The 8,001-nt window shown below is 40.4% G+C and overlaps 1 long non-coding RNA gene across 1 annotated transcript; it reads left to right on the top strand.

The window, feature by feature from the left end:
• The first annotated feature begins 269 nt into the window (after window positions 1–269).
• LOC146823049 (uncharacterized) lies at window positions 270–7,739 on the top strand. The gene is made up of 2 exons (XR_014961875.1): window positions 270–415; window positions 5,320–7,739. It is a non-coding gene; the product is annotated as an uncharacterized LOC146823049 (long non-coding RNA).
• Window positions 7,740–8,001: the final 262 nt, after the last annotated feature.

Raw genomic sequence — 8,001 nt, 5'->3', positions numbered from 1 at the left:
GTGTGTGGGGTTAGTCCAATGATTATAACGTCTTCTTTCCTCGATAAGTAATTTAGTGTTGAAAACATTTCATTCCACTTTATATCCATTCAATTATTTGCAATTTGTTTAGTTTAATTTGAATTTTCAAGCAAAGCAGTTGTTTTGGACATTGTTGTCTCCTTAGGGCAGTGCTTTCCAAACTGTGCGTCGCGACACAGTAGTGTGTCGCCTCCCTTTGTGGGTGTGTCACGCGACGATGATGTCTCCGGACGTCTCCGGGCAGATAAGGGCGAATGCTCTCATGGGCCGGACGTGACGCAGTACAGCTGAGTACGCGGAGGAGGAAGAAAAAGTGTAAGGCGAGCGTGCGGCCTTGTTCATTTTGCGACACAGTGACGAGGAACTGCCTCTGCACCCCCATCCCAGGCGCTCGGTAAGAGAAATTTCCGAAATTGTAAAACTATGTTGGCGTCCCTCTCTACTTTTCTCCTCTTTCGCTTCTCCCACTCGCTCTCTCCCATCGTCTTTTTCCCTCTTCTTTCATTCTGCTCATGCCCACATGGGCGCTCTGTAATGGGAATTTTCGGAACTGTAAAACTCTGTTGGCATCCCTTTCTACTTTTCCCCTCTTTCGCTTCTCCCGCTCGCTCTCTCCCGTTCGCTCTCTCCCATCGTCTCTTTTTCCCTCTCCTTTCATCCTGCTTATGCCCACGCTGCACTCTGTAAGGGAAATTTTCAGAATTGTAAAACTCTGTTGGCATCCCTCTCTACTTTTCTCCTCTTTTGCTTCTCCCGCTCGCTCTCTCCCATCGTCTCTTTTTCCCTCTTCTTTCATTCTGCTTATGCAGAGCTCACCCTGTGCTTCTGGGCAGTGGAGGTTCAGCTCTCATTGTCCGTCATGGGAGTGTCTCCACTGTGCCGGCAGAAGCCCATCTGATGTCAAAGAGATGCTCTTCCCGCCCCTGCCCTGATATAAACATTCTATTTACGGAAGCAAGGGGGGCTTATTTTGTGTGTAGGAATCACCAGTGCACACAGAAATAGTCTGTGAAATTGAATGGTAGTTGTCAGTTGTCATGTAGATGGCTATCATTGGGCTCGGTTCAGTGCCATTCTACACTCTAATCTAAATTGCTGAGCTCTCCACTCAAGTACATTCTTAGGATATATAAAATTCGCTCCTTCCCAGGTTACGTATTTTGGGGAAAGTGTTTTCATAGGGGCGGCAAGAAAGATCAGTGCCTAATTTATGGAGTGTATTGGCCTTCAGATACACCTTTTCCTAAAATCGAAACCAATCCAGGCAATGTCAGAGAACATCACATTTTGAAGGACATTGTGAAATGTAAATATTCTGCAGACAAACGGGAGGTCTGTCTAAATCTGAGCTCTTTGTGCACCATACAGGTGAAAGTGATGAATCCTGGTTGAGTCACCCAGGCTGTTCATCCTTCCAGGGTAGATAAACCTGTATCATTTGGTAAGACAATAGCTACATTTGTCATTTGCATTGCTTCAAAGCTGAAAAACAGTGTCAGCAGAGCAGTATTATAAAAACAAATAATTTTCCTCCCCGCTGCTCTTTGTTGGTGTATACATATTCTGGCTGATGTATGTCTTCCAAACTGGGGTGGCACGGTGAGCAAAAGAATGATGGATTTAACCCAGATCTCTTGACTTGGGGTGAATGTTTTGATTTGTTCTGCATTCCGTCCATCAATTTTGTGTCTTTTCCTTTCTTGCCCTAAGTACGCCAGGTATGCCCAGAGGCTCTCTGGATCAATATGAACACCACTGAGGTGTTTCACATATGACGCAGCAGCAACGCCTGCGTGTACCTATATAACTCCAGATGGTGTTCTAAGCATAAAGAAGTACAGGCACATCAGGGAATTCATTACATGTACAACCCATATATGGCTTACATTTTGGAGCGCCCACGCATACATGCCAATAGACCCGATTCAGACGGGAGACCACCGATTTTTTTTTTTTTAAAGCCAAAGATGGCTTTATTTTAGCTGTCTCCCGCCTGAAATTGCATTTTCTACAATAGAAGTCAATGGGGAATTTTCACTCTCCCGATTTTTTTATTTTAAGTCTCCCACGTCTCTGTCCTAAAAGGTTGGCATGTATGCTATTATACATATAAATGCGTAGGGCTGACTGAGCGGACCACACATGGGCGGGGGTACTGAATCAGTGAACCACAGGGTCTGCAGTCTTCAGTTGAACCCTATCTATAAACAAATATAATCTGTACCCTAGCATGCACTTTTAGTTAGCAGGCCAGACTGAGAACCGAAAAGAGCACTGGTAAATATGTTCCAAGCAGCCCTGTTTACATCCATCCATTTTCTGTCTCTCCTTTTCTCCTCTTTCACTTCTCCCTCTCGCTCTCTAACTGATCTCTCCCATCCTCTCTTTTTCCCCTCTTCTCTCTTTCTGCTTATGCCCACACTGTGCCTGCTATAATAAAGTGACCGAGGTGTGTGTTAGTGAACTAGTATGGCATCAATCTCGGAGGTGTAATTGAATCTACACCTCCGAGATTGACGCCATACTAGTTCACTAACCTAGCACCAGGGAATACAAACTAGAACTCCGAGATTAGCGCCACATAGCTCCCGAGGTTTCAGATTGTTGTCCATAATTTAACACCGCTGTCAGGAGATTGTTGTCCATAATTTAACACCGCTGTCAGGGGATTTACTCACAATGTGGCAGGGTATCGCAAGGACAGGCTTCTGGGCACCCCCCCGCCTGCAGTCTACCGGCACCTGCTGCACGCACAGATGGTGGGGGAGGGATGTATGGCTGTGCGCACATCCCTGTGTCTTTACTTTTGTGTGCGTGTGTGCGGCAATGAGTTTGTACCTTCGGATTTGCTTCCAATTACCTCTCGGCGTGGTGTGGTATTATTTAACATGCACATCCCTATGCTACCTGTGTGTTGGTGTTAGTATGTTGTTTTGTTAGCATGTTGTATGTTTGTGTTAACAAGTAGGCACACTTTTTCGTTTTTGCTCGTTCATGTTTGTTTGATCCAGGCATTTCTTCGACAGTTTTTGTGCATGTTTGTGACTATAATTTTTATGTCAGGTACTTTATTCCCTGCGCTTGCCCGGATGCATTGGCCTCTATGTGTTTTGTGTCTGTGATTGTGTGGTTTTTGAATGCGCATCTGCCCATGTGCGTGCACTGATTTGTGTATTTTTTACTCTTGTGCTCCTGGGACCATGTGTGTTTACATTCATGTGTAGGCTTTCCAACCTGCATTTATTTGCCTTCCTGTTTTTTTTTTGTTTCCGAACCTTCTTCTTTGTGTGCGAGTTGATGAATGTGTTTGTCTGCCTGCGAGGGTTTCTGCGTTTGTTTTGTGTGTTTTTTCACAGCTGTGTGCAAGTTTAAAGCCAGTTGTATTTGAAACATCTAGCAGGGCAGATATGATTTCAGTTACTTGAGGGTGTACTGTCAAAAGTGCAGGTGCTTCCGGTTTTGTTTTGGGGTGCTCCCGGAGAGTTTGTCTCGTTTCTGCATTGTGTGTTTGTTAGTCAATTGCCCTTTGTGTCTATGAGAGTGCAAGCTTTTGTGTATGCTAATGTCTGAGAATTTGTGTTCACCATGCCGGCGCTTCTTTGAGTCATCTCTGTGTGTGTGTGAGTGTGTGTATGTGTGTGGGAGAGCGTGTGCTCGAGTCTGGAAATGTCACATATTTCTATGCATGTGATTGTATGTTTGTTTTTTAACGTGTCGGTTATCCTTTGTCTGTATATTTATGCATGTTTGTGACAGAGTATGAGGGGGAGGTATCGGAAACATTTACGTACTCCTGCACTGTAAGCAGAGTATGAGGGGAGGTATGAAAGACACGTTTACATACCCCAGGTACCCGCTTCTGTGGTACGGTATGCATGAAAATATTTCAAATGGGCTACAGGTGAAACAGGTTTTCTAAGATTGACTGTTTCATGTTAAATGTTTATTTTATTGTGGGGATTCGAAGGGGCGCAGGTGGCAAGTTCCGGAATAGATCAACAGCACAGACGTTATTATGAATGAACAATGGTTGTGGGTATGACCACTAGTTAATTTATTCTTGTCAGAGTAGTTGCAAAGGCTGAGAAAAAGAGTCTTGGCAAGCCGAAGGATGTGGATTCTCGAATGCCAGGGGTTAGTTGCCACTTCTGGTGATTGCTCTGATATTTGGTTTAGTTGGCATTACAGCAGATACCTAGTATGTTTTTGTGTCCCTAAATCACCGAATTAGTATCAAAACTGAGTGGTAAAAGGTTTGTGTTCCAAAACACTTGCAGGGCTCTTGTTCTGAGATCCCGTCTGTTAATAAAATAAAGGGCGTCATAGCCCCAGGGCTGATATTATGTTGTTTAATGAACTTCTACTTCCGTTATTACAATGCTTGTGTTCCAAGTTCTAAGCCTGTGACGACTCTGCATTATCTTCCTGCATTGTATTTATGTCGTTATCATTTGCTAACTTGAGCTCTTATTGAGAGGTGTAGTTACAGAAGAGTGAAAAGATAAAAGTAAACATCAATTGAATAATATGTTTTTTGAAACAGAGGAGCAGATACACAGTCATCGCTGGGATTAGTCGTCCTTCTTTTCTTCAACCCATTGAACATTTTTGCCATTTATAGTGCTTCACAGAAACTCATCGATACATCTTGCACATTTATGCCTGTGATATTATTGACTAGATTAGAACTAGATTTTTGAAAGATGGCAGCCATTATTTTCAACACAGCTTGGCAACAGTTTGATTTCCCCACCAATTTAGAGGTTTCAGAAACGTGGTCCTCCAACTTAATTGGAATTTCCCATGGGCAATGTTGGCGTAGCTCTTCCACCTTCAATGTCATGTTTTCCGCGTGCAGTCCTGTTACCTCATTTAGGTTGGCTGTCTCTGATCTAATCAAAAAGACTGCAGTGTCATAGCAGAGCAATATGTGGTTGTTTATGTGATTATCTCTTGATTGCTTCCTGTTCAAAGAAGTAGATTAAAAATGGGACATAAATTTGTTTTTTAGGAAAGTAAGCAATCTAGTTTGGCGGGGAAGACCATATTATGGAAAAGTAAGGGCCTTCTGATAAAGGATGAAATATAATTGTGGGTTCTGGACAGCTCACTTGGCATCCTGAGTCTGTCCGAGCCAGTGTCAATGCATTTATTACTTCCATCCCACCTTATGCTGAGAGTTTTGATTTCACACGATTATCTACTAGTCAAATCCTGAAATGTTACTTGAGAGAATGAGGACTGTAAGCAAGGCATAAGAATGTTAAACTTCGTATCTCATGTTTTTCCTATCTCTAGATTTCCACATTTCTTCATTTTCCCGGATGGCAAACAGAAACTCAAAATGGATAAGTTTATAATTAAGAAGCGAAAAGCTGGTGAAGATTCCGTTTGCGAAGAACAAAATGTAGCAGCTATTGACCAAAGTACCCAAGAATCAACTGAACGGCCTGTCTCAGTACGTAAGAAGTGTAAAGGGAAAATCTCCAATCCTCGTTCATATAAAGGGAAAATCTCCAATCCTCGTTCATATAATAAAGCTTATATGAAACTGTGGTTCACATTCTGGTAATGAAAACCATCCTTGTCCCCAGTGTTTAGTTTGTGGGGAAATACTTGCAAATGAAAGTATGGTACCAAATAAATTAAAATGACATTTGACCACAAAACACAGCCATTTGTCAGAAAAACCAGTAGAATACTTTATTGAGCTTTCAAAATCTATAAGGAAGCAGTCTGCATCATTCACAAAGAGAATGAAGACATCAGAGAAAGCTCAAAAGGCAAGTTACTTGGTTGCTCAAATAATTGCAAAAAACAAGGAACCACACACTGTTGCTGAAACCACCATAAAGCAATCTTGCTGTGCTATTGTTCAAACAATGTTTGGGCCAGAATTTGAGAAAGAAGTTAATAAAATCCCTTTGGCAGATAACACAATTGGAAGGCGTATTCAAGATATGTCTGCTAACGTTAAGCTGCAAATGAAAAATATTTTTCAAGACGATAATATGATCTTTGCATTGCAATTAGTCGAATCAACAGATGTCAGTGGGTTAGCTCAATTACTGGTTTTCATACGTTTCATTCATACTGACAGAATTATTGAGCAATTCCTGTATGGCCTAGAACTTCCATTGAGAACTAGAGGTGAGGATATATTTAAAACTTTAGATTGCTTCATGAAGGAAAATAATTTGCGCTGGTTAAATTATGTCGGGTTATGCACGGATGGTGCACCCTCAATGGTTGGCTCAACAAAAGGTTTTATAGCTTTAGCAAAGAAAGAAAATGAAAATATCATATTTACTCATTGCTTTTTATATTGCAAAGCACTAGTCACGCAAATAATTGGAAATTAATTAAGAAAAGTTATGGACAAAGTGATTCAAATGGTCAATTACATTAAAAGCAGACCTCTTAAATCAAGAATATTTGCTCATATTTGTGAACAAATGGGGGCAAGGTTTAAAAAGCTCCTACAGCACACAGACGTTCGTTGGCTCTCAAGAGGTCGCGTGCTTTGTCGTATATACGAATTGCGGGAAATGATGCTTAAACTTTTTGAAGAATATCAGCAACACAAATTCTGCGATCTAATTCAAAACAAACTTTGGTGCACAAAATTGGCATATCTTGCTGACATATTTGAACATTTGAATAAAATTAACGCCAATATGCAAGGAAAAGGAGAAAATATCTTAACAGCAGTAGATAAAATGTGTGCATTGAGAGACAAAATGAAAATTTGGGAAAGGAAAGTGAAAGAAGGAAGTTTTGAAATTTCTCAAAACTGATGCGTGCCAGCTGAAATGTGATATCAGCCCGCTGATTGATGACCATTTAACATTGCTCGGAGAGAAAGTTTATCATTACTTCCCAAATGTTGAAATCCAAGGCTATGATTGGATCAGAAATCCATTTCTTTCAAGTGCAACTGGAAACATTTCACTAACTGAAGAAGAAGAATTAGATGAAATAAAAAATGATCGTAGTATGTTAATGATGCATGCAGAGGGTGATTTAGACAGCTTTTGGATTCGTGTTACAAAAATGCACCTAAACATAGGTGAAAAGCGTTACAAATTCTCTTACAGTTTTCTACTACATACATTTGTGAAGTATCCTTTTCAACGATGACAAACTTAAAGACACTGAAACGTGGATGCTTAAAGATGCTTGATGATGAAATGCGAGTGTCTTTATCTAATATTCAACCAAATATTGACCAGCTGTGTTCCTCCTATCAGCCTCATATATATATAATTAAAATAGTAAGACAAGTGCTGTTGCTTTTATTCAAATTTTGTAATTCTTGTGCTATGAGTGACAAAAGAGCAATTTGGAAAAGCAAAGGGACAGAAGGAAATGTTAAAATGTTTTCCAAAACTGCTGAGTGCCAGAAGAAATGTGATATCAACCCGCTGATTGTTGACCATTTAACATTGCTCGGAGAGAACCTTCATCATTACTTCCCAAATGTTGAAATCCAAGACTATGAGTGCATCAGAAACCGATTTCTTTCAACTGCAACTGGGAACTTTTCACTTTCTCAACAAGAATTAGCTGAAATAAAACAGGACACTGAAACGTGGAAGCTTGAAAATGCTTAATGACGAAATGCGAGTGTCTTTATCTAATATTCCACCAAATATTGACCAGCTGTGTTCATCCTATCCACCTCATTCATCTCAATAAAATAGTAAGTGCTGTTTTGATTCAAAGTTTTTCATTCTTGCACATATTTACATATTGGTACTCATAAAGGACAACATGTTTGGGAAATGTATGTGTGTTATATTAGAAATCATATTAAAAAAAAACATCAATGAAAGGTTTTTGTGAGATATGTTGTGTCCCCATACATATTTACAATTTCTATGACATATATGTATTTGTCCTTATCTCTTATATGCAGTTAATTTTACATCAAAGTGCTGAATGGAAAAACATATGACTCGTCTTATTTTCTGTTGCCTT

This window comes from Triturus cristatus, chromosome 5_2 (assembly GCF_964204655.1).
Source record: "Triturus cristatus chromosome 5_2, aTriCri1.1, whole genome shotgun sequence".
In the NCBI taxonomy this organism is placed as follows: domain Eukaryota; kingdom Metazoa; phylum Chordata; class Amphibia; order Caudata; family Salamandridae; genus Triturus; species Triturus cristatus.
This window is presented reverse-complemented; position numbering and strand designations above follow the sequence as displayed.